This window comes from Phyllobates terribilis, unplaced genomic scaffold, assembly GCF_046119375.1.
Source record: "Phyllobates terribilis strain yellow unplaced genomic scaffold, ASM4611937v1 Scaffold_1__5_contigs__length_1240528914, whole genome shotgun sequence".
Classification (NCBI taxonomy): domain Eukaryota; kingdom Metazoa; phylum Chordata; class Amphibia; order Anura; family Dendrobatidae; genus Phyllobates; species Phyllobates terribilis.
This window is the reverse complement of record NW_027362761.1, coordinates 718,999,598-719,022,450: the sequence shown is the minus strand read 5'-3', so window position 1 is coordinate 719,022,450 and position 22,853 is coordinate 718,999,598. Positions and strand designations below refer to the sequence as shown.

Below are 22,853 nucleotides of genomic sequence, written 5' to 3'. Positions count from 1 at the left end.
TGCGTGCCTGCACCACTTCACTGCAGTCCTCAGGAGCGAGATCTGAGAGGCAGAGGAGGTAATACAAGAGCAGGCCAGACGAGTGAAAGAGGCGTGTTTTTCTGGGCACAGCACTGCTCTTTCTCTTTTTTCCATACCCCGGGCGTCCCGGACGCCTGCAGCTTGCTTCACTTACACTTCATGCTCCTTAATAGCCGGCACACAGAGTAGCCACAACACAGCTCCTGCTACTGCCGGGCGATCGCGTGTGCCCGCTATTAAAGGGAATGAATATTCACCCCTCCCCACGCCCATGGGCGTGGAGAGAGGTTGAATATTCATGCCGTTTAACAGCGGGCACAGGCGAATCCGGCAGCAGCAGGAGCCGCTATTAAGGAGCATGAATATTCAGTGCTCCCCATGGGCGTGAGGAGCAGTGAATATTCATTTTCTTTAGCAACGGGGACAATGTAAGCTGCAGTAGGCGGCTGCTGCCTCCTGTGCCCCGCTCCTCCGCGGCTACTGCTCCCCCCACACCCCACACATCATATATATATAGCCCCTCCTCCCCCAACATTCGGACTATAAGGGTATACGCCCTATAAGATGACACCCGGCGTATAAGACGACTCCTGACTTTTGAGAAGATTTTCAGGGGTTAAGAAGTCGTCTTATATGCCGGAAAATACGGTATATATACAGTACAGACCAAAAGTTTGGACACACCTTCTCATTTAAAGATTTTTCTGTATTTTCATGACTATGAAAATTGTACATTCACACTGAAGGCATCAAAACTATGAATTAACACATGTAGAATTATATACATAACAAAAAAGTGTGAAACAACTGAAAATATGTCTTATATTCTAGGTTCTTCAAAGTAGCCACCTTTTGCTTTGATGACTGCTTTGCACACTTTTTGCATTCTCTTGATGAGCTTCAAGAGGTAGTCAACGGAAATGGTCTTCTAACAATCTTGAAGGAGTTCCCAGAGATGCTTAGCACTTGTTGGCCCTTTTGCCTTCACTCTGCGGTCCAGCTCACCCCAAACCATCTCGATTGGGTTCAGGTCTGGTGATTGTGGAGGCCAGGTCATCTGGCATAGCACCCCATCACTCTGCTTCTTGGTCAAATAGCCCTTACACAGCCTGGAGGTGTGTTTGGGGTCATTGTCCTGTTGAAAAATAAATGATGGTCCAACTAAACGCAAACCGGATGGCATAGCATGCCGCTGCTGCAAGATGCTGTGGTAGCCATGCTGGTTCAGTATGCCTTCAATTTTGAATAAATCCCCAACAGTGTCACCAGCACAGCACCCCCACACCATCACACCTCCTCCTCCATGCTTCACGGTGGGAACCAGGCATATAGAGTCCATCCGTTCACCTTTTCTGCGTCGCACAAAGACACGGTGGTTGGAACCAAAGATCTCAAATTTGGACTCATCAGACCAAAGCACAGATTTCCACTGGTCTAATGTCCATTCCTTGTGTTCTTTAGCCCAAACTTGTCTCTTCTGCTTGTTGCCTGTCCTTAGCAGTGGTTTCCTAGCAGCTATTTTACCATGAAGGCCTGCTGCACAAAGTCTCCTCTTAACAGTTGTTGTAGAGATGTGTCTGCTGCTAGAACTCTGTGTGGCATTGACCTGGTCTGTAATCTGAGCTGCTGTTAACCTGTGATTTCTGAGGCTGGTGACTCGGATAAACTTATCCTCAGAAGCAGAGGTGACTCTTGGTCTTCCTTTCCTGGGGCGGTCCTAAAGTAAGCCAGTTTCTTTGTAGCGCTTGATGGTTTTTGCAACTGCACTTGGGGACACTTTCAAAGTTTGCCCAATTTTTCACACTGACTGACTTTCATTTTATAAAGTAATGATGGCCACTCGTTTTTCTTTACTTAGCTGCTTTTTTCTTGCCATAATACAAATTCTAACAGTCTATTCAGTAGGACTATCAGCTGTGTATCCACCAGACTTCTGCACAACACAACTGATGGTCCCAACCCCATTTATAAGGCAAGAAATCCCACTTATTAAACCTGACAGGGCACACCTGTGAAGTGAAAACCATTTCCGGTGACTACCTCTTGAAGCTCATCAGTAGAATGCCAAGAGTGTGCAAAGCAGTCATCAAAGCAAAAGGTGGCTACTTTGAAGAACCTAGAATATAAGACATATTTTCAGTTGTTTCGCACTTTTTTGTTAAGTATATAACTCCACATGTGTTAATTCATAGTTTTGATGCCTTCAGTGTGAATGTACAATTTTCAAAGTCATGAAAATACAGAAAAATCTTTAAATGAGAAGGTGTGTCCAAACTTTTGGTCTGTACTGTACATATATACATATAATCATTTTTCTTTTTAATATTTATATTTCATTTATTTATTTAGTACATAGATGTGCACTGCAGTGGTATTAAGAGCTATATCTCTATATACCAGTTCAGTGTGCTTGTAAAGAATAAGAACATTATTTCAGTGGTGTAAGCAGAGAAAATTCACCTATCTTTGGCAGTACTGCCTGTGACTCACAACTAAAACTGATGCATGCCATGCGAAAGGGTGTGCATTCAAATCCTGGGGAGGATCATTATATACATGAATTCTAAAAGTAAAGTTCCCCCTTCCCCCAAAATGGGAAAATATGATTTTGTTTCTTAGAAATAAAATTTATTCTATATTATAGGGGTTTTCCAGGCTTGAGACAAAAGTCTACAGGCACTCTTTGTGGCTGCAGACTGCTGAATCGTTACAATGTGAGGTGCACATGCTTTCACGATTTCTTGGTATTGCCTATGACAGCATGTATGTGATTTACAAGCTTGCAGTCACATGTTGGCTATATGCATTTGACTTCTCTTCATGGAATTGAATTGAGAGAAGTTGGATGAGTTTAATCAGCGCATAAACACTAGTATAAAAATCACATGCCTGAAGTCATATGACCGCCTGCTCACGCTGGCTATACCTGGGAATCATGACAGTGTGCGCACCACACACTGTCACGATTCAGAAGTCTTCAGTCACATAAAGTACCTTCAGACTTTTGTCCCAAGCCTTTTATTTTTCTCTCTCCTTGTTTCAAGAGGCATACGTTTTTTATTTTTCCATCGACATAGCCATATAAGGGCTTCTTTTTGCTGGACAAGGTGTAGTTTTAAATAACACCATCCATTTTTCCATACAATGTGGAAACAAACAAATGGGAAAAAAATTGTAAGTGGGATTCATTGGTGAAATAAATGCAGTTCCAACATAGTTTTTTGTGGTTTGTTTGTACAGTATTCAATGTTTTTAGAGTATGCATTCATCACTTTCTAACATTTTCTTCATGTAGTCAATGGAAAATGAAATGGCAAAGGGGTGTGGTTAAGGTTGGCAGTGTGGCCTAAATTTTTCCTGCAACAAGCTATGCATGCAACATGATCTTTCCTCTTTTTTCTTCTTGGAAACTTAGGCGGTATGTCATACCTTTAGATCAGTGTTTCCCAAACTCCAGTCCTCACAAGCCACAACAAATCATGTTTTCAGGATTTCCTTAGTATTGCACAGATGATGGAATTATTATCAAGGCAGCAGAAATTGCCACAGGATCTCTCACTTGTGCAATACAAGGGAAATCCTGAAAACATGATCTGTTGGGGGGGCCTCAAGGACAGGAGTTTAGGAAACACTGCTCTAGATCAATACCTTAAAGGGAACTTGTCATGTCCAGAAACGCTGTTAACCTGCAGATATATTTTTAATCTGTAGGTAAATAGCAGAAAGAAATCATGTTAGACTGCCTTACTGGAGCAGTGGCTACAAGGAGAAAATTAACTCATATCCTCCCTGTAGCTGCTCTTTTCCAGTCATTGGGGCAGTGCAGTGAGCAATTACAGTCACCACTCAGTATGCAGTGTGCACTTCTGTAATGACACCCCACACTTTGAATGACTGCTTGCCCTGCACATACATGATGCAGAACAGGTTGTCAATCAAAGAGCCAGGAAGTGATTACAGAAGTGCACATTGAATAGTGAGAGATGTCTTTAACATCTCCTGCACCGCCCGCAATGACTGGAAGAGAGAGGCTACAGGGAGGACATAAGTTCATTTTCTTCTTCTAGCCGCTGCTCCTGTAAGGCAGCTAGACATGATTTATATGCTATTTACCTGAAGATTCACCTTATATCTGCAGGTGGATATCTTTTCTGCTCGTGACAGTTTTCTTTTAAGTATTTGTTATTTACTTATAACCTTGAGTTATTTTTCTTTGAACTGACAACTTAAAGCCTGTGCAATCATGAAATAGTGCCCAAAATGATTAAATCTAGATTTTTGCCATGAAAGATTCATGCCATCCCATTGGAGCCCAGTCTTTTAAAGGGAATTTGTCCACAGATTTTTGCTGCCTCGTCTGAGAGCTGCATGACGTAGGCAAAGAGACCCTGAATCCAACGATGTAACACTTAGTTTACTGGGTGCAGCCATTCTAACCCCTACAGCATGCTGTCTTCAGATTACATAGCAAAAACCTGCTGACAGATTCCCTTTAACCGTACAGCAGATTAGGGCTAGCCTTTGGAGCATTGCTGAAACCAGGAGAAAGGGTATAAGAAATTTTTTTTCTGTAGTGTTAAAGGGAACTTGTCATTAGGATTTACCCCTACAATTAGGTATTAGGAATACTTTATCAGCCTTTTAATACCATCTTTATTGATGCTTGTATTAGCTAAGTGCTGCTAAGTGTTACTGTTTAAAAACTGAGTGTAATTGTCCCTGCTCTCCCTGCCTGCAGTCACCGGACTAGTCCAGGGCCGCTGTCTGGGGGAGCATGCCCATAGCAGTGTAACTGGCATCCTTGCTTGTGCAGGGAGAGTAGGTAGAAGAAGAGGTACAGCTTCTAATCCACCTCCCTGCTCTCCCCAAACACACAGAGATGTCAGTTACACTGCTGTGAGCATGCTCTGCTTGTGCAGGGCAGTGATTGACAGTGCTCCTGGATTAGTTTAATGACTATAAATAGGGTATTAGGAGGCTGATAAAGGGCTCCTAATATATTCTAGGGGTAAATTCTGATAAGAGGTTCTTTTTAAAGGCTACATATAAAAAATAGATCCTGTAAATGCATTTTGTGGGCAAAAAAAGTTAAAGGGGTTGTTTAAAAAGTTTGAAAAGTAAGCAAAAAAATGACTCATCTTTTAAATCGCCTACAGCTGTAGTATAATGCTCAGCTGGTCTCCATTGATTGTTGGTTACCTGTGCTGCAGCCGTAACATGCCCTACATCCTCATGACCATTGCAGCCAATCACTGGCCTCAGTGGTAATGCTAGCAGGTTACATTCAGGACCACTGCAACTAGTGCCTGGCTGCAGCAGTCACATAGATGTATGACCGGAGCCGTCCCATTTCAGATAACATACAATTTTGATTTAACTACTCATAAGATCATAACCATATTTGTTCTATCCTCCTTATGTGCACTCAGCATTTTACATGAGACCCTTAATCATTGAATGCAGCGGCAATGCAAATGCCTTACTGGGTTTTTGTAGAGACGGAGGGGGCTCTAACAGTCCAAGACTAGAAGTACATAAGTGAGATGCATAAAGCGGTTTCACAATTTGTTGTTACCAGTCAGACAAGCATGTACTTATGGCACCATTATGTCATAAATGAGAAATTATGGTATGTTTTTTAAGCATTGGAAAAATGACAGATCAAGGACTAAGTAAACTGCATAATTTTCCACTTCACCGTCACCATTCTCATTTCCTGAATTGGTAGTGCTGCCAAGTATTTGATTTAGAATGATTTAGCCCATGATATTACATCCTTCTGTGCCTACATACAGTGCTCAGCATAAATGAGCACACCCCCTTTGAAAAGTAAGATTGTAATCAATATCTCATTGAACACAAGAACAATTTCCAAAATTTTGTCAAGACTGTATTATAGAACATTTTTTAACCTATATCATGAAAGTTAGTATAACTTTCATTACAAAATCTTCAGTTTTACTCAAAACACCCTATAAAAACAACTACATCCAGTATTTTGTATGTCCTCCATGGTTTTAAGAACAGCATCAAATCTTCTAGGTATGTGTAGCGCTGAGCGGTAGCCACGGGCCAAGCACTTATCTTCTCCTGTTACATCCCGGTGCATTACATGAAAGAATGGGTCCCGGTTGGGTGTTGGTGCTGGCTTGCCAGGACCATAGGTTTCAGAGTTCAATAAAGGAGACTTCCATTCTAAAACACAGTCTTTATTGAACTGTAACTTGGTAAGGGTTATGTACAAGGGGTAGCGGGTACAAAGTCTGATGGACATTTCCTTCACAGTGTAAAGCATTTTCACACACATGGATTCCTTCCACTGTAGTCTACTCCAGGTCCGGTGAAGCACACTGTTTTGCCCTACTTCATCAGAACCTAGTTTATCGCCACAGTCCAGATAGGCAAGTCTCTCTATCTGCTCAGCTGTTCCACGTTCTATTTCTTCCACTATTGGTGCCCTGGATCTATCGCTTGGGACCCCCACTAGTCCCACAAACTCAGTCCTATTTAGGACTGTTATGTTCGGCGTTTAGCAAGCGGTTTCTTGTGACACGTCATCCTATCCAAGGACCCCTTTAAGGTGAAAGGCCACTCAGTCTCACCTTTGGCCAGTTCCAGGTCGTGCTACTCCCTCGTACCTTAGTCTCCTTTTCTTAGTAGTTCACCCAAACGGCAGCACTGCTCACAGACACTTCCTACTGCAACTTAAACTTGTCCTATCTATCTGCAGGAAGCAGTCACTTGCCCTAACACTAAGCCCCTCCCACTATGGGCTAGTCCCCAACATTAACTCTATCTTACCCTAACGTCACTATCTATCTACAGTCACTATCTTATCCTAACTATCTTATGTCCTAAGTCCTAACCTACAGTTATATGAAAAAGTTTGGGCACCCCTATTAATCTTAAGCTTAATGTTTTATAAAAATTGGTGTTTTTGCAACAGCTATTTCAGTTTGATATATGTAATAACTGTTGGAGACAGTAATGTTTCTGCCTTGAAATTAGGTTTATTGTACTAACAGAAAATGTGCAATCTGCATTCAAACAAAATTTGACAGGTGCATAAGTATGGGCACCTCACCAGAAAAGTGACATTAATATTTAGTAGATCCTCCTTTTGCAAAAATAACAGCCTCTTGTCGCTTCCTGTAGCTTTTAATGATTTCCTGGATCCTGGATGAAGGTATTTTTGACCATTCCTCTTTACAAAACAATTCCAGTTCAGTTAAGTTTGATGGTCGCCGAGCATGGACAGCCCTCTTCAAATGATCCCACAGATGTTCTATGATATTCAGGTCTGGGGACTGGGATGGCCATTCCAGAACATTGTAATTGTTCCTCTGCATGAATGCCAGAGTAGATTTGGAGCGGTGTTTTGGATCATTGTCTTGCTGAAAGATCCATCCCCTGCGTAACTTCAACTTTGTCACTGATTCTTGAACATTATTGTCAAGAATCTGCTGATACTGAGTGGAATCCATGCGTCCCTCAACTTTAACAAGATTCCCGGTGCCGGCATTGGCCACACAGCCCCAAAGCATGATGTAACCTCCACCAAATTTTACTGTGGGTAGCAAGTGTTTTTCTTGGAATGCTGTGTTTTTTTGCCGCCATGCATAACGCCTTTTTGTATGACCAAACAACTCAATCTTGGTTTCATCAGTCCACAGGACCTTCTTCCAAAAAGAAATTGGCTTCTCCAAATGTGCTTTTGCATACCTCAGCCGACTCTGTTGGTGGCGTGCTTGCAGAAACGGCTTCTTTCGCATCACTCTCCCATACAGCTTCTCCTTGTGCAAAGTGCATTGTATAGTTGACCGATGCACAGCGACACCATCTGCAGCAAGTTGATGCGCAGCTCTCTGGAGGTGGTCTGAGGATTGTCCTTGACTGATCTCACCATTCTTCTTCTCTGCCTTTCTGATGTTTTTCTTGGCCTGCCACTTCTGGCCTTAACAAGATCTGTCTCTGTGTTCTTCCATTTCCTTACTATGTTCCTCACAGTGGAAAATGACAGGTTAAATCTCTGAGACAGCTTTTTGTATCCTTCCCCTGAGCAACTATGTTGAATAATCTTTGTTTTCAGATCATTTGACAGTTGTTTTGAGCAGCCCATGATGCCACTCTTCAGAGGAGATTCAACCAGGAGAACAACTTGCAAGTGGCCACTTTAAGTAGCTTTTCTCATGATTGCATACACCAGGCTATGAAGTTCAAAGCTCAGTGAGGTTACAAAACCAAAAAAAGTGCTTTAGTAAGTCAGTAAAAAGTAGGTAGGAGTATTTAAAACAAGAAAATGATAAGGGTGCCCATACTTATGCACCTGTCAAATTTTGTTTGAATGCAGATTGCACATTTTCTGTTAGTACAATAAACCTCATTTCAAGGCAGAAACATTACTGTGTCCAACAGTTATTACATATATCAAACTGAAATAGCTGTTGCAAAAACACCAATTTTTATAAAACATTAAGCTTAAGATTAATAGGGGTGCCCAAACTTTTTCATATAACTGTATGTCTTACCCTACGCTATCCTATACTGTACACTACCATCATTACTTATACATAATACATATCTCATTATATACAGAAGACGCAAGACATAATACACACAACGCAATTGATGTCTTCAGAGGTAGGAACGCGACAGTCCAGTCCACACCACTTACATATGGAATGAGCAAGTTGGTGACATATTGGAACGTCTTTTTTCCATTATTCAGGAAAAAGCTCTTTTAGAGCCTAGAAGTTGGATGGAGAGTGATTCTTGTCTCTCCAAATTTCCCCATGGGTGTTTGATTGGGTTCAGATCAGGAGACATACTTGGCTACCAAATCACTTTCTCCCTGCTCTTCTTCAGAAACGTAACAGTGCCATTGATGTGTGTTTTGGATCATTGTCATGTTGGAAAAGTACATGTCTACCAAGGACATGGAGTGATGGTCACATCTCTTACAATACAGAGCAGTACATCTCTGAATTCATGAATTTTAGTTCCCAGACACCAGGAGCACTCATGCAGTCCCACAAAAGGACACTGCTACCACCATTTGCGGCCATTTAGACACAATGAATTTTTCTTTGTACTTCAATCACCCACATTTGTTGGAGTACTTTTTAGTATGGTATATTATAGAAAATGTTGATTCTGAAAGAAATCTGAAAGAAAGGTTTTCTGCCAAATCCGTGTGTATTCATTTATGCTGAACAATGTATTGTTAAATTTCCAACTCCCGTTACTATCGTAAAACAGCTGATTTTACTGTGCATAGCTGCTGATTGCCGGCACATACTCCTGCAGTGGTAATGTATTATTACATGGTGACCATTAAGATAAATGAACATCCATAATACATGGAGAAAGTTAGCCAGAATAATAGCAGTTCTTACAGCTACAGTAACTATCTAGCTGTTCTGCCGATCTCTGCTGGCTCAGAGTGGTCACAGTCCACTCGTGTCGGTGATTCTGCTGACTATCAGGATGACGCCAGCAATCATGCACTGTCAACAAAGCAACCCAAAAGTCTAAGAGCTGCTCTGTTGTGTTGAGCAGCAGAATCAATGGCAGAAGTTTTCCATGACCTCTCTGAGCGGGCAGAGATTGGCAGCGGGCAGAATAGCCAGATCGTTAGCAACTACCTGCCTATTAATTCATAATCCCATAGTAAAAAATAAAGTAGTCTAGGAAAACCCCTTTAATGTGGATTATAAAATCCTAATTATAATTATAGCAGACAGGTTACAATAAATTTTTGGTGGAGATCCTCTCACCAAATCAACTGGGAAGCTATATAAATGAAATGCCTAGCTCAAAAAGGAGGGCCACAACCTTGTTTGTAAAAAGTACAAGAAACTACAGCAAAGCTAAAGAAGGAATGAGCTGGAGCATAAGTTGGTATACGTGTAATGTGGAAGAGCATGATCACACTGTGGCCATTTCACAGACAAAACCCAAGAGAAAAGCAAAATGAGCATATATCCTGTAGTAAGTTAATAAGTAAACAGTAAGAGTACATGTAAATAACATAGGGTACTTAGTTAACACTATCTTGATCAAAAAAGTGCAAAGCCATCCCACTGCAACAAGTTGTACCCAATCGGGACGGTCCTATCCTGTTCCTAGTATTAAAATCTTATCTTATGCCAGCTTACCTCAATGAAGATAAGGGCAGAGCAGGACAGGGGCCTGACTGCTCAGATACCTGCCCATGGGAGACTATATAGATCAAATGCTTACTTCAAAAAGGGGGATCATACCGCGGTTTGTACAAAGTACAAGAAACTACAGCAAAACCAAAGAAAAGAGCCGGAGCATAAGTTGAAAACAAATTATCATCTATCCACAGGATAGGTGATAAGTTATTGATCAGTGGGGGTCTAACCACTAGGACCCACATTGATCGGCAGAACAGGGAACTTTTATCCCCATTAGAATAAAGCGGCAGTGTGCACATGCAAACTGCTCCATTAATATCCTAAGGGGCTGCTGACCTCTGCTCTCAGCCTTTTCTGGCAGCCTTAGAACGGATGAATAGATCCACAGTCAGGCGTTCCCTGTTCTGATGATAGGTGTGGGTTCCAGAATTCCAAGACACATCGGTGAGTAATTTATTGCCTATCCCGTGGATTGGGTTGATGTCAGCTTTGTATTGGCAGCTGACATCAAGCCCAAGGGTTAGTAATGGAGAGGCGTCAATAAGACGCCTCCATTAGTAACCCCATAGTCAAATTGGGAATAATACAACGCCTGAATAAAGTCCTTCAATAGAAATAAATACACCGACACCTTTATTTGAAATAACCCTCCCCCCTCTTTTACCCGTTTATTATGGAAAAAAATAATAAACCTCCATATTCCTCACCTGTCATATGAGAAGATAATCCATTTGTCCCGCGACGAGTCTAGCTCTGCTACATCTAGATGCCTTTGCTGAATGGTTGCATGACATGATCATTCAGCCTGGCATACAGCAGAAACACTGAGCTGCGGGTGATAGCGCAGCATCAGTGACTCACGGTGACGTGAATAAGGTGAGCGGAGTTCATAGCCGATTCACCTCACTGATGTCAGCGCAAGCTTGAGAACTTTTCTGTGGGGATGCTGTTTTGTTATTACGGTGGCCGGGCATCTTCATAACACTATTAACCTGCAAATTAGCCCTATGTCTGCAGTTTAATAGCGTTATCGGACCTGACAGGTTTCCTTTAAAATTTAAACACACTGCAATTGCTATATTAGAAAATCATTCCCTGGTTGGGATCTAGTTTTCAACAAATGAATGTTTTATTGCTTAATATTATACTGCAATATGACAGTACTGCAGAATATAGCAAAAATACTGAGCGATTATGAAACCCAGCTACAGCACAGCGTTCGACTATTTACCGCAGTCCCATAGACAATGAATGAAGCAGTGGCATGCTAGCATTTCAAGGTCTGTGCAAACATTTTAGAGCTAACTTTCTAAGCTTGAACAACCTCTTTAAGGAGCAAAGATTTCCAACACATAGAAAAGTGAAAAAAAAATGTTTTCCGTTTTTTTGACATGTCTCATAAAGCACTCTCTTTGTGCCACACTTTCAATTACGATCTGAGAAACTGCACTTTTTTTGTAGCAAATTTCATTGGTTTTGCACTGTGGTTTATGGCTACATGGCTTTAATGGATGAAACAAGTTCCCTAAACAGATCGATGCAGCAGATTGATGTACTGTATGGCTTTGTGGGAAAATATTTATTGTTACTTCATTCATTTGAGTTAGGTGATTAGTGGATGTTCCAAAGTAATGATTGAAAAATATCTCTTGTATGTAGTGGGATTGATGGTTACATCACATATATACTCACCTCTGCAGAGTTTACTACTGCTATTCCATTTTGCTCTCATACCTTTTAATGCTTTTGGAACCTCTAGAAATGAACTTTAGTTGAATATTCACTGAAAAAAAGATCAAATTGAATAGTCACAGAAAAAAGTCAAGTAAGCAATACAACTGTGATTTGAGCTCTTATTAGTGATGAGTGAGCACTAATATGCTCGGGTACTCGTTGCTCAAGTCAAGAAAATTGGAATGCTCTAGTTCTCGATCCGAGCAGCGAGCCCAATGTAAGTCTATGGGAAACCCGAGCATTTTTCCGGCGCCCCCCCCCCCCCCCCCGGAGGTCTGCAGAGGGCCTAAAAATTGTCCCAAATGGATTTTCCTGGGAAAAATGTTAAGGATAATGACTTGTATATTATTATTATTTATTTATATAGCGCCATTGATTCCATGGTGCTGTACATGGGAAGGGGTTACATGCAAAATACAGATATCACTTACAGTAAATGAACTAACAATGATAGACAGATACAGAGGAAAGAGGACCCTGCCCTTGCGGGCTTACATTCTACAGTATATAAGGCAAAATAAATAAACAAAAATGCTCCTCCACACCTTGAGCTATGTTCACACGTGTTTTTGATGCTTTTTTGCACTTTTGCATTGCTTTCAACCATGAAAAATACATTTCCCAGTAAATGTCATTTTAACATTTTACTACCTTATCTTCCCATGTGGTGTACAAGACATGATCAGACACATCCATACAGTGCTGAAAAGACATGGGAACAGCATGGGGAAGACCTCTGGAAGCATCTCTGACTCCCAGGTCACTGCCTAAAACTGTGGTCATCAGATGTGATCCTATATTTCTGCGGTAATAATACAGACATTTTTGGCAACATGACAAATATTAATCTCCATTTAAAATGGTCAAGGTGTGTGGCAAGGGACGGGGAAGTGGATGTTATGGTGATAGTGCACGCAGAGGCAGAGGCCGTGGGCAAGATGAAACTGTGACTGCTGAAGGAGCACAACAAACACCCACATCATGTCAAAATACCTTCCTGTCCCAATTTCTAGGGGGCTGCGAAACACCACTAGTGAAGCCAGAGCAGTGTGAAAAGGTTGTTGGTTGGATAGCAGATAATGCTTCTAGTCAGTTTGCCACCACCATCAGTAGCCGTGAGTCCGGACCACATTATTATTATTACTTTATCGCCATTTATTCCATGGCGCTTTACATGTGAAAAAGGGGTATACATCGCAAAAACAATTACAATAATCTTGAACAAAAATGTGACAGCGACTGGTACAGGAGAGGAGAGGACCCTGCCCGCGAGGACTCATAGTCTACAAGGGATGGGTGAGGATACAGTAGGTGAGGATAGAACTGGTCGTGCAACGGTATGGTGGACCGAGGGTTACTGCAGGTTGTATGCTTGTTGAAAGAGGTGGGTCTTCAGGTGCCTTTTGAAGGTTTCAACAGTAGGCGAGAGTCAGAAATGTTGGGGTAGAGAGTTCCAGAGAAGGGGGATGCATGGGAGAAATCTTGTATGCGATTGTGGGAAGAGGAGACGAGAGGGGAGTAGAGAAGGAGATCTTGTGAGGATCGGTGGTTGTGTGCAGGTAAGTACCGGGAGACAAGGTCACAGATGTATGGAAGAGACAGGTTGTGGATGGCTTTGCATGCTAAGGTTCAGATTTTGAACTGGAATCTCTGGGCAATGGGGAGCCAGTGAAGAGATTGACAGAGAGGAGAGGCCAGGGAATAACGACGGGACAGGTGGATTAGCCTGGCAACAGAGTTTAGGATAGATCGGAGGAATGCGAGCGTGTTAGAAGGGAGGCCACAGAGCAGGAGGTTGCAGTCGTCGAGATGGGAGATGATGAGGGCATGCACTAGTGTTTTTGTAGATTTGTGGTTGAGGAAAGGACGGGTCCGGGAGATTTTTTTTACTTGGAGACAGCATTTTCCTCACCCTGATCCTCCTTCTTCCCACCATTCTGAGTTCCCTGAGACAACTGATTCCACACTTGGACACTCCGAAGAGCTGTTTTGTTCATCTTTCCATTTATAGATTCTGGCCTTTCGCTCGGTCCTCTCGGAAGTGGAAAGAGCTTGGCTTGGATATGTGATTTGAAGGAGAGATTAGAGTCCAGGGTTACACCAAGAGCTGTTCACTTTTCCATTGATAGATTCGGGACTCTCGGCCAGCCAGCTTCAAGAAGGGCAACAGAAGATCGCATGTAGCGATTTGAACAGCCATGGTCACCCGAAGGTGACGGTGGGAGAGTGCAATTACTGTTTCAAAAGGTGGATGATGATGAGACACAATGGACAGAAAGTCAGGAGGAGGACCAGGGTGCGGAAGTGGAAGACGAAGCGGTGTACGATGATGTCAGTGACCCAACCTGGCATGGGGACATGCAGAACGAGGACAGCAGCGCACAGGGAGAGGGAGGCGTAGCACTACAACAGGCAGGAACAAGCAGTGTGGTGGCCACAGACATAAGGTGGGCAACTGCTCCCCGGAACACCAACACGACAAAAGTTGCCAGTACAACTGTTAGGTCTTCCCGAGTCTGGTTCTTTTTTAAAGACTGTTTATATAACCCCAGGCCATTTGCAACATCTGCCTGGCCAGCATCAGCAAGAGCACCAAACTTCTAGCCTGACCACCACCAGCATGATCAGACACATGACAGCAAAGTACCTGACTAGCTGGGCCGAACGCCAAGGTCCAGAAACAGTGTCTGCGGGTGACACCACTGCCTCTTCTGCTTTTGTGCGTGCACGCCAATCCCCTGTCCATGGCGCATGCGACGATGCCTCCCGCCCTGCACCTGTCATTGCAGACTTGCAACCATCACCATCCACGTCTTGTCCCTTGTCCGCAGTGTTCAGTTGTCCCTACCCCAGTCATTGGAATACAAGCACAAGTGTGCAGTCAGCCAGCCACCCACCCACAGGCCACAATACTAAACTGACACATTTCTGGACTACTGCTTGCACTTTAAATGTTGCCTTTTAGGCTCGTGGAGTCGACAGTTTTCCACAACCTCATGGCGGCAGCCGGGTCTCCATACTCGGTCCCCAGCTTCCACTATTTCTCCCGGTTCCATCCCCGCCTTCCACAAGCTCGGGTCCCAGAATATTACCCGTGCCCTCCCCAGCGCACTTAGTGGGAAGGACCACCTAACCACAAACACGTGGACAAGTGAATGTGGCCAGGGACCATACATCTCACTGACACATTTCACTGGGTTAATATTGTGGAAGCAGTGACCCAGTGGGACCCTGGGAAGGAATACATCTTCCCGACGCAGAAGATTGTGGGCCCTGGGTCAATCAAGCTTAAAGACAACAATATTCACAATGTAGATAGCAGAAGTGGTTGGTCTCTTAGGCTATGTGCCCACGATGCCGAAATGAAGCAGAAAATTTCTGCAGCATTTCTGCATCTCCCTGGCAGAAAAAACGCATGCGGATTGTACATGCGTTTTTCCTGGGTAATACATGCGGATTCACATGCGTTTCCGCATGCGGATTGACAAGCACTTTCAAAGCGATTTTAGCATCACTTTGAAAGTGCTTGACAACTAGGTCACACTATATAAATCCATGCAAACAGCATGGATTTATATAGTGTGACCTTTAGAATGGTTAAAAAAAATAAAAATAAATGTATACTTACCTTACGATGGCCCGGCGTGTGCTGCTGCGCTCGTTCCTGGCTACCGGGATATCGCGATGCCCTGTACTGAAGGACCTACCGTCACATGACTGTGACGTCACCGCAGGTCCTACAGTTCAACGCGATGTGCCGGCAAAGGAGAAGGAGCGCAGCGCGGGCCACCAGAAGGTGAATATAATCTTTATTTTTTATTTTATTCTTTTTTTTACAGTTTCTGTGGTACCTGGGTGTGGAGGAGACTCTCCTCTCCTCTACACCCGGGTACCATCCGCACATTAGAACGCGCCAATTACGCAAGTACAGATGCAGTCTTGCGGAATTGGCGAGTTGTAATGCAAGTCAATGGCGGCGAAAACGCTGCGCTTCCGCAAAATTAATGGACATGCTGGGGATTTTTGAGCGCAGCATAAACGCTGCGGAAAAATCCGCAGCATGGGCATTGAAAGTGTGGAATTGCATAGGGGACCATGGTTGAAGGCTTACCATGCGTTTATCATTCGTTTACGCTGCGGAAATTTCCGCACCAAAAACGCATGAAATACGCATCGTGGGCACACAGCCTTACTCAACGAGCAAATTATTCATGATGGATCATCTATCTCCTTAGCTTTCTGTTACTTGGAATGCAAGCGCAAGTATGCAGTCAGCCACCCACCCACAGGCTGCAATACTAAACTGCCACATTTCTGAACTACTGCTTGCACTTGAAATGTTGCCTTTTAGGCTCGTGGAGTCGGAAGCTTTCCACAACCTCATGGCAGCGGCCGGGTCTCCATACTTGGTCCCCAACTGCCACTATTTCTCCCAGTGTCGTCCCCTTCCTTCCAGAACGTTACCCGTGCCCTCCCTAGCGCACTTAGTGAGAAGGACCGCCTAACCACAAACACGTGGACAAGTGAATGTGGTCAGGGACGGTACATCTCACTGACACATTTCACTGGGTTAATATTGTAGAATCAGGGACCCAGTGGGACCCTGGGATGGAATACGTCCTCTCGACGCAGAGGATTGCGGGTCCTGGGTCAATCAGGGTTGCCCCCACATTCTACAGCTCCTGCACCACCTCCTGCTCTTCAGCCTCCATCTTCATCACTTGATTCATTTTTTTCAGGAGATATTCCAGATTATGTACTTAGACTTCGTGGGTGCCTATAACAATAAGCAGGACTGTATGCTTAGGCTACAAACCGCACACCATTGCAGAGTTGTTGAAAGCTGTATCAGAGTACCTGGTGGCAGCTCTGAAGCTAGGCAAGCTCGCACACGTACCATGCCTGGCCCATGTGCTCAACTTAGTGGTTCAGTGGTTTCTCAAAACCTACCCAGATCTGCCAGAGCGGCTTGTGAAAGTATGCCGCATGGGTGCCCATTTCAGAGAGTCAGCTAAAGCTTCCACCTCCCTGGCAGGGCTTCAGCAGCATTTGCAGCTTCCAGCTCACCGACTGGTGTGAGTTGGAAATCAACATTGCAGATGTTTGGAATGATTTTGAGCAGCAGAGAGCAGTTATTGAGTACCAGCTTCAATACGCCCGTCGGCATTCAGGTCAGCCTCTGCACATAAGAACTAATGAGTGGGCATGAATGTTCTCCCAAACTTTGAGGACTCCATCAAGATGGTGAGCGGCGATGACGCCATAATTAGCGTCACCATCCCGCTTCTCAGTTTACTGAAATGCTCGCTGCTCACAATTAAAGAGGAGACATTGCAGGCGGAGCAAGGAACTAGACAGGGTGATGCTATTCAGCCCAGCCTCATCTCATCTCAATGCGGATTGGGTGATAATGAGGAGGAGGAAGAAATCATGGACAGTCGCCCTCTTGGTGAGAAAAGGGAAGTCTTGGCTGTTGGCAGTCTGGCACACATGGTCGACTTTATGTTCCGCTGCTGTTACTGTGACCATTTGGGCTTTACAGAAAATTGACACCGCACGAGAGAATTCTTGGAGACAGAGATGTGAGGTTCTGATTAAGGAGGATGTCCGTCTTAGATCAGTTGCACAACGGAGGGCACGGGAGGGTGATACACAGAAATGAGGGATGAGATATAGGGCGGTGCAGAACTGTGGACAGCTTGGTGGATGAGAGAGATGGGTTTGTATTGTATTCTGTAGTGATTGTTTAACCTAACCAGTACAGTAACTGGCACAGGGTAGAGGCGTTGGTGAAGGGGCTTGACAGAAATAGAACCCTGGCTGCTGCATTTAGAAGGAATTGGAGAGGAGACAGTTTGTTTAGAGGGAGACCGATTAGAAGAGAGTTGCAGTAGTGAATAAGAGCGACCGTAATAGTTTTTACAGTATCAAAGGTGAGAAAAGGTCGAGTTCTGGAGATGTTTTTAAGTTGCAGATGACATGAGCGAGTGAGTGATTTTTCACGTTGAATAAAGGAAAGTTGTGTATCAAATATGACTCCAAGAAAGCAGCCGTGCCGAGTGGGAGTTATGGTGGCACCACCTAAAGGAAATTGCAAAGTCGGGTATAGGTAGGTTAGTAAAAGTAAGATATAGGTAGGTTAGTAAAAGTCAGGTAAAGGAAAGGTAGGTTAGTAACAGTCAGATATAGGTAGGTTAGTAAAAGTCAGGTAAAGGAAAGGTAGGTTAGTAACAGTCAGATATAGGTAGGTTAGTAAAAGTCAGGTATAGGTAGGTTAGTAGAGGGAGGAAACCGAAGGAGTTCAGGCTCTTGTTGAACAATTATAACAAAAAAAATTCCTATCTGACAACACTGGCGGCAGAGGTCACAGACAGTTCATTGGACAACCAAGGAGTACAAGCGAGGGAGACACAAACCAGATGCGGCAGAGGCAGGGGAACACTGTCAAAGGTCTGGGACAATTTTCTCAGAGCCTCCCAGCGCCCAGGCCCTGATACACAGGGTACTCTGACAAGGAGGGAAACGTTTTGGAAGATGCTGAAGGACTACCTTGGCGACCGTACCAGCATCCTCCATGATTCCTCTCTGTGTCTTACAACTGTTGGGTATCCAAGCTGGACACGTGGCATGAACTGTCTCTCTACGCTTTGGAGGTTCTGCCCGCTAGCATTTTGTCAGAGATGGTTTTTAGTTCCGCCGGGGGCATTATAACTGATGTAGCTGATAGGCACATCTGCATGTCAACTGAAAATGCTGACAGGCTGACTTATCAAAATGAACAAGGACTGGATTGGGCCAGACTTCTCAACACCACGATAGCATCGAAAATAATCTCAAATCCAGTGGTTATTTTTTGGGGGGTCTATTACCATGCACCCCTTCACATCCAGACATGAGTATACGCTCCAGGAATTGTTCTATTTTATGTTGCCCTCCTTCGTCTCCTCATCCTCCACTACCATATCACCAGGGTGACCATCATGCCATGCCCACATAATTTTTTAAGAGTGTTTCTGATTAGAGACGAGCGAATTTTTCAATATTCGCTTCGGATTACTATTGCCATTTTATCAATATTCGCCAATGTAATTGTTGAATATTTGCCTAACATTGCCTAACGCCATTGGATTCAATGGGGGCCAAAACCAAATGCATACACAACACCTTCAAACAGGACCAAAAGCTGCCAGAACACATCAATTTAGGGGCAGACAACAGGAAAGTGGAGCGAGGGTTACTGCAGGTTGTAGGCTTGTCGGAAGAGGTGGGTCTTCAGCTTCCTTTTAAAGGTTTCAACAGTAGGTGAGAGTCTGCTATGTTGAGGTACAGAGTTCAAGAGTAGGGGGGATGCATGGGAGAAATCTTGTATGCGATTGTGGGAAGAGGAGATAAGACGGGAGTAGAGAAGGAGATCTTGTGAGCATCGGAGGTTGCGTGCAGGTATGTACCGGGAAACTAGGTCACAGATATATGGAGGAGACAGGTTGTGGATGGCTTTGCATGTCTTGGTTAGGTTTTTGAACAGGAGTCTCTGGGTAATGGGGAGCCAGTGAAGGGATCTTATAGATTGCAATCTTATAGATTGCTGGAGCCAGTCCACAGTAAAAAAAGCAGCCATAGAGTGTCCGGGAATCTTCCCACAGACTTTTCTTAGCCAGGGCTGCTTCTCGGCAGGGTTGGACAGGCCCACCAGAGTACCGGAGACTTCTCCAGTGGGCCCTGGCTTCTCCTTCAGAAGAGTTCATAGTGCAAACCTTGCAGGTTGTGATGATGATAGAGGCCACCATCTCCTTAGTTTGCTGCTGGTACTTTTCTGTGGGAATCAGCTTGGCTCCAACCAGCCTGGAATATTTCCAGTGAACTATGGCACGACACCATGGTATTAGCAGTGCCCCCAGTACCAGTAGCGAAGCCATCCACAATTTCCTTCTCAGGAATTTTATTTGGTAGACTGAGTGGCTGGCCAAATACATTAGTTTCTCACAAAGGAGCTGAAGATACTGAGTGGCAGTATGTGCAAGTTTCTCCAGCATGTTACACCGGAGATTACATAAGGGAATATATTGGGAGAGATTAGTTCAGAGATGTACGGAGGAGAAAGGTTATAGATGGCTTTGTAGGTCAGTGTTAGTAGTTTGAACTGGATACGCTGGGCAATGGGGAACCAGCGAAAGGATCTTATAGATTGCAATCTTATATATTACTGTCATCCACAATTTCCTTCTCAGGAATTTTATTTGGTAGACTGAGTGGCTGCCCAAATACATTAGTTTCTCACAAAGGAGCTGAAGATACTGAGTGGCAGTAGGTGCAAGTTTCACCAGCATGTTAGATATCAGAGGGAGAACAGAGAGGGCAGCACAGTGGCTCAGTGGTTAGCACTAACCCCTTGCAACGCTGGGTTCAAATCCCACCTAGGACAACATCTGGAAGTATTTTGTATGTTCTCCCTGTGTTTGTGTGGGTTTTCCCCTCAGTAAAAAAGCAGCCATAGAGTGGCCTGGAACCTTCACACTGACTTTTCTTAGCCAAGGCTGCTTCTTAGCAGGGTTGGACAGGCCCACCAGACAATCCTCCGATGGGCCCTAGCTTCTCCATCAGGAGAGTTCATCATAGAGCAAACTTTGCAGCTGCTATGGGGCTCTTGAGTGGGGGAGAAAGGTGGGCCCTCAGAATCAAATCCTCTGGTGGGCCCAACGTTCTTCAGTCTGACACTGCTTCTCGATGAGAGTTGTATTTCACCACAGCCATATTCTTTAGCTCAGTGAAAGAACTGGCATAGAGGGAAAAGGTATCTACTGCGGCTGTCATTTCTCCCAGGAAGTCCTGTAATGCAGCTTGTTGCATAAGCAATGGCAGCCCCTCCAACATCAGCTCACAATTCTCGGTGGTGCTTCGACACACAAAGATATTTCTTTGTGCCTTGAATTTGATGACTACAGAGCTGGCCAATGGCCTGATCTGCAATGCGGTTTGAGAAATAACATGCATAAGCATATCCAATCCACAGTAAAAAAAAGCAGCCATAGAGTGTCTGGGAACCTTCACTCAGACTTTCCTTAGGCAGGACTGCCTCTCAGAGAGAGTTGTATTTCACCACAGCCATATTCTTTAGGCCGGGTGAAAGGACTGGCATACAGGCAAACCGTATCTACTCCAGCTGTCATTTCTCCGCCACCAGGTTCCGGCCATTGTCACACATGACCATGCCTGGCTGTATGTTCAGCTATGAGAGCCACAGATCTGCCTACTGTATTACAGCTTTCAACAACTCTGCAACTGTGTGCGGTTTGTCACCTAAGCATTAAGCTTATTATCTTCAGCACAGCCTGTTGCCACTTGGCCAAGGCAGTGCTTCCAGCTTGTGACTGATGTGGTCATTTCGGAGATGGAGGTCGAACAGGAGGAGGACGAGGAGGTGCAGGAGCTGAACAATGTGATTACATTGAGGTTACATTGGCGAGTTTTTATACTAAAAAAAATCCTACTGTGTTTTTATTTATTATTGTTTTTTTTTACGTCTCTTCAAATGTGTATTGGCGTGCGTCCTAATTTTTGGAAGCCCTTGAAATTGCTGCATATGCAATAACAATATAGGAGACGCACTCCTTGATAATGGGAAGGACAATTCAAATAGATTCTACTGTATATTCTAGAATACTAACTGTCTTATCTGAAATTCGTTTACGGGTGTGGTATCGCAGTATTGATAGCATATTACACCAATCCAGCCAGGTATTATTGCCTTAGGGTATGTGCACAAAAAGCGTTTTTGCTGCGTTTCTGTGGAATTTTTTTCTACTAGGAAACGCTGTGAAAATGCTTGCCAATCGGTCTGCCAGCTATTGCATTGGTAATCCTGATGCGCTGTGCACATGATGCGGAAATTTCCGCTCAGGATTACCATTGTGGAAAAAAACGCAGCATGTCCATTCTTTGCTTGTTTCCGTCGCAAATTTGTATAATAGCTATACCTGCGGATTTGCTGCATTTAAATTAAAGCCAATGTGCGCAAATTTGCGGTGAAAACGCTCTGCAGGTGGTACCCAGGTCGGCAGAGGAGGAATACTACTCCCCTCATCCGACCACCGCTCCCGCTGATAACAGCGAGAGTGGCGCAGCTGGGGGCATCAGTAGTATCCTCAGCCGAGCCGGCGTGCCCGCGGTTAAAAAAAGAAAAAAAAGTAAAAATAAAAAAACAACACTATACTCAACTGTCCGACGCCCCCCGGTGTCCTCCTGGTCCTTGGTCCCTGGCGATGCTCTCCTCCCAGCACGCTCACTCCCATCAGTGTACTGCGCTGCCAGGACCTGCGGTCACGTGAGCGATCAGCTGATCTGAAGAATGTTCCCATGGTGGTGAGCTCACCGGGGCTGATCAGCTGATCTTCAGCTGATGAACCCCAGTGACCTCACTCCTGCAGCAGCAATGTATACTGACAGGAGTGATTTTACACTCCTGTCAGTATACATTGCTGTCTTCTACAGCAGTGACATCAGTGATTGCTGATGTCACTGCTGTAGAAGTGACTCGGATCACCGAAGGACAATCGTGATGGAATCGTGGACTGCGTCATGACGGCAGACAGGTAAGGGATATGGTTGTTTGTTTTTTTTACTTTTTTTCAGAAGATTGAAGGCTTTGGGAACTGACAGCGCAATAAAAAAATTTTTAAAACCATGAGTTTTTTATTTCATTAAAATACTTTTTTCTGGCCGTGTATTTATTGAAAAGGCGGCGATCACTTTACTACGCAGTTAGTAATGGGGTTACTAACCTGGGCTTCACGACAGCCGCCAATACAAGGCTGATGTGAACCCCAACCCCATTACCCCACTCGCCACCGCTTCAGGGCAGTGGGAAGAGCGGAGGCTAATCGCCAGATGTGGCACATCTTATGGATGCTCCATTTCTGGGACTGCTGAGGGGTGATATTA

General features: G+C 44.2%; 1 protein-coding gene across 1 annotated transcript in view; it reads left to right on the top strand.

Annotated features, from left to right (window-relative positions):
• UNC13A (unc-13 homolog A) overlaps nucleotides 1-22,853 on the top strand; it is a 338,122-nt gene that overhangs the window by 30,324 nt on the left and 284,945 nt on the right. The gene's annotated exons all lie outside the window — the stretch shown is intronic.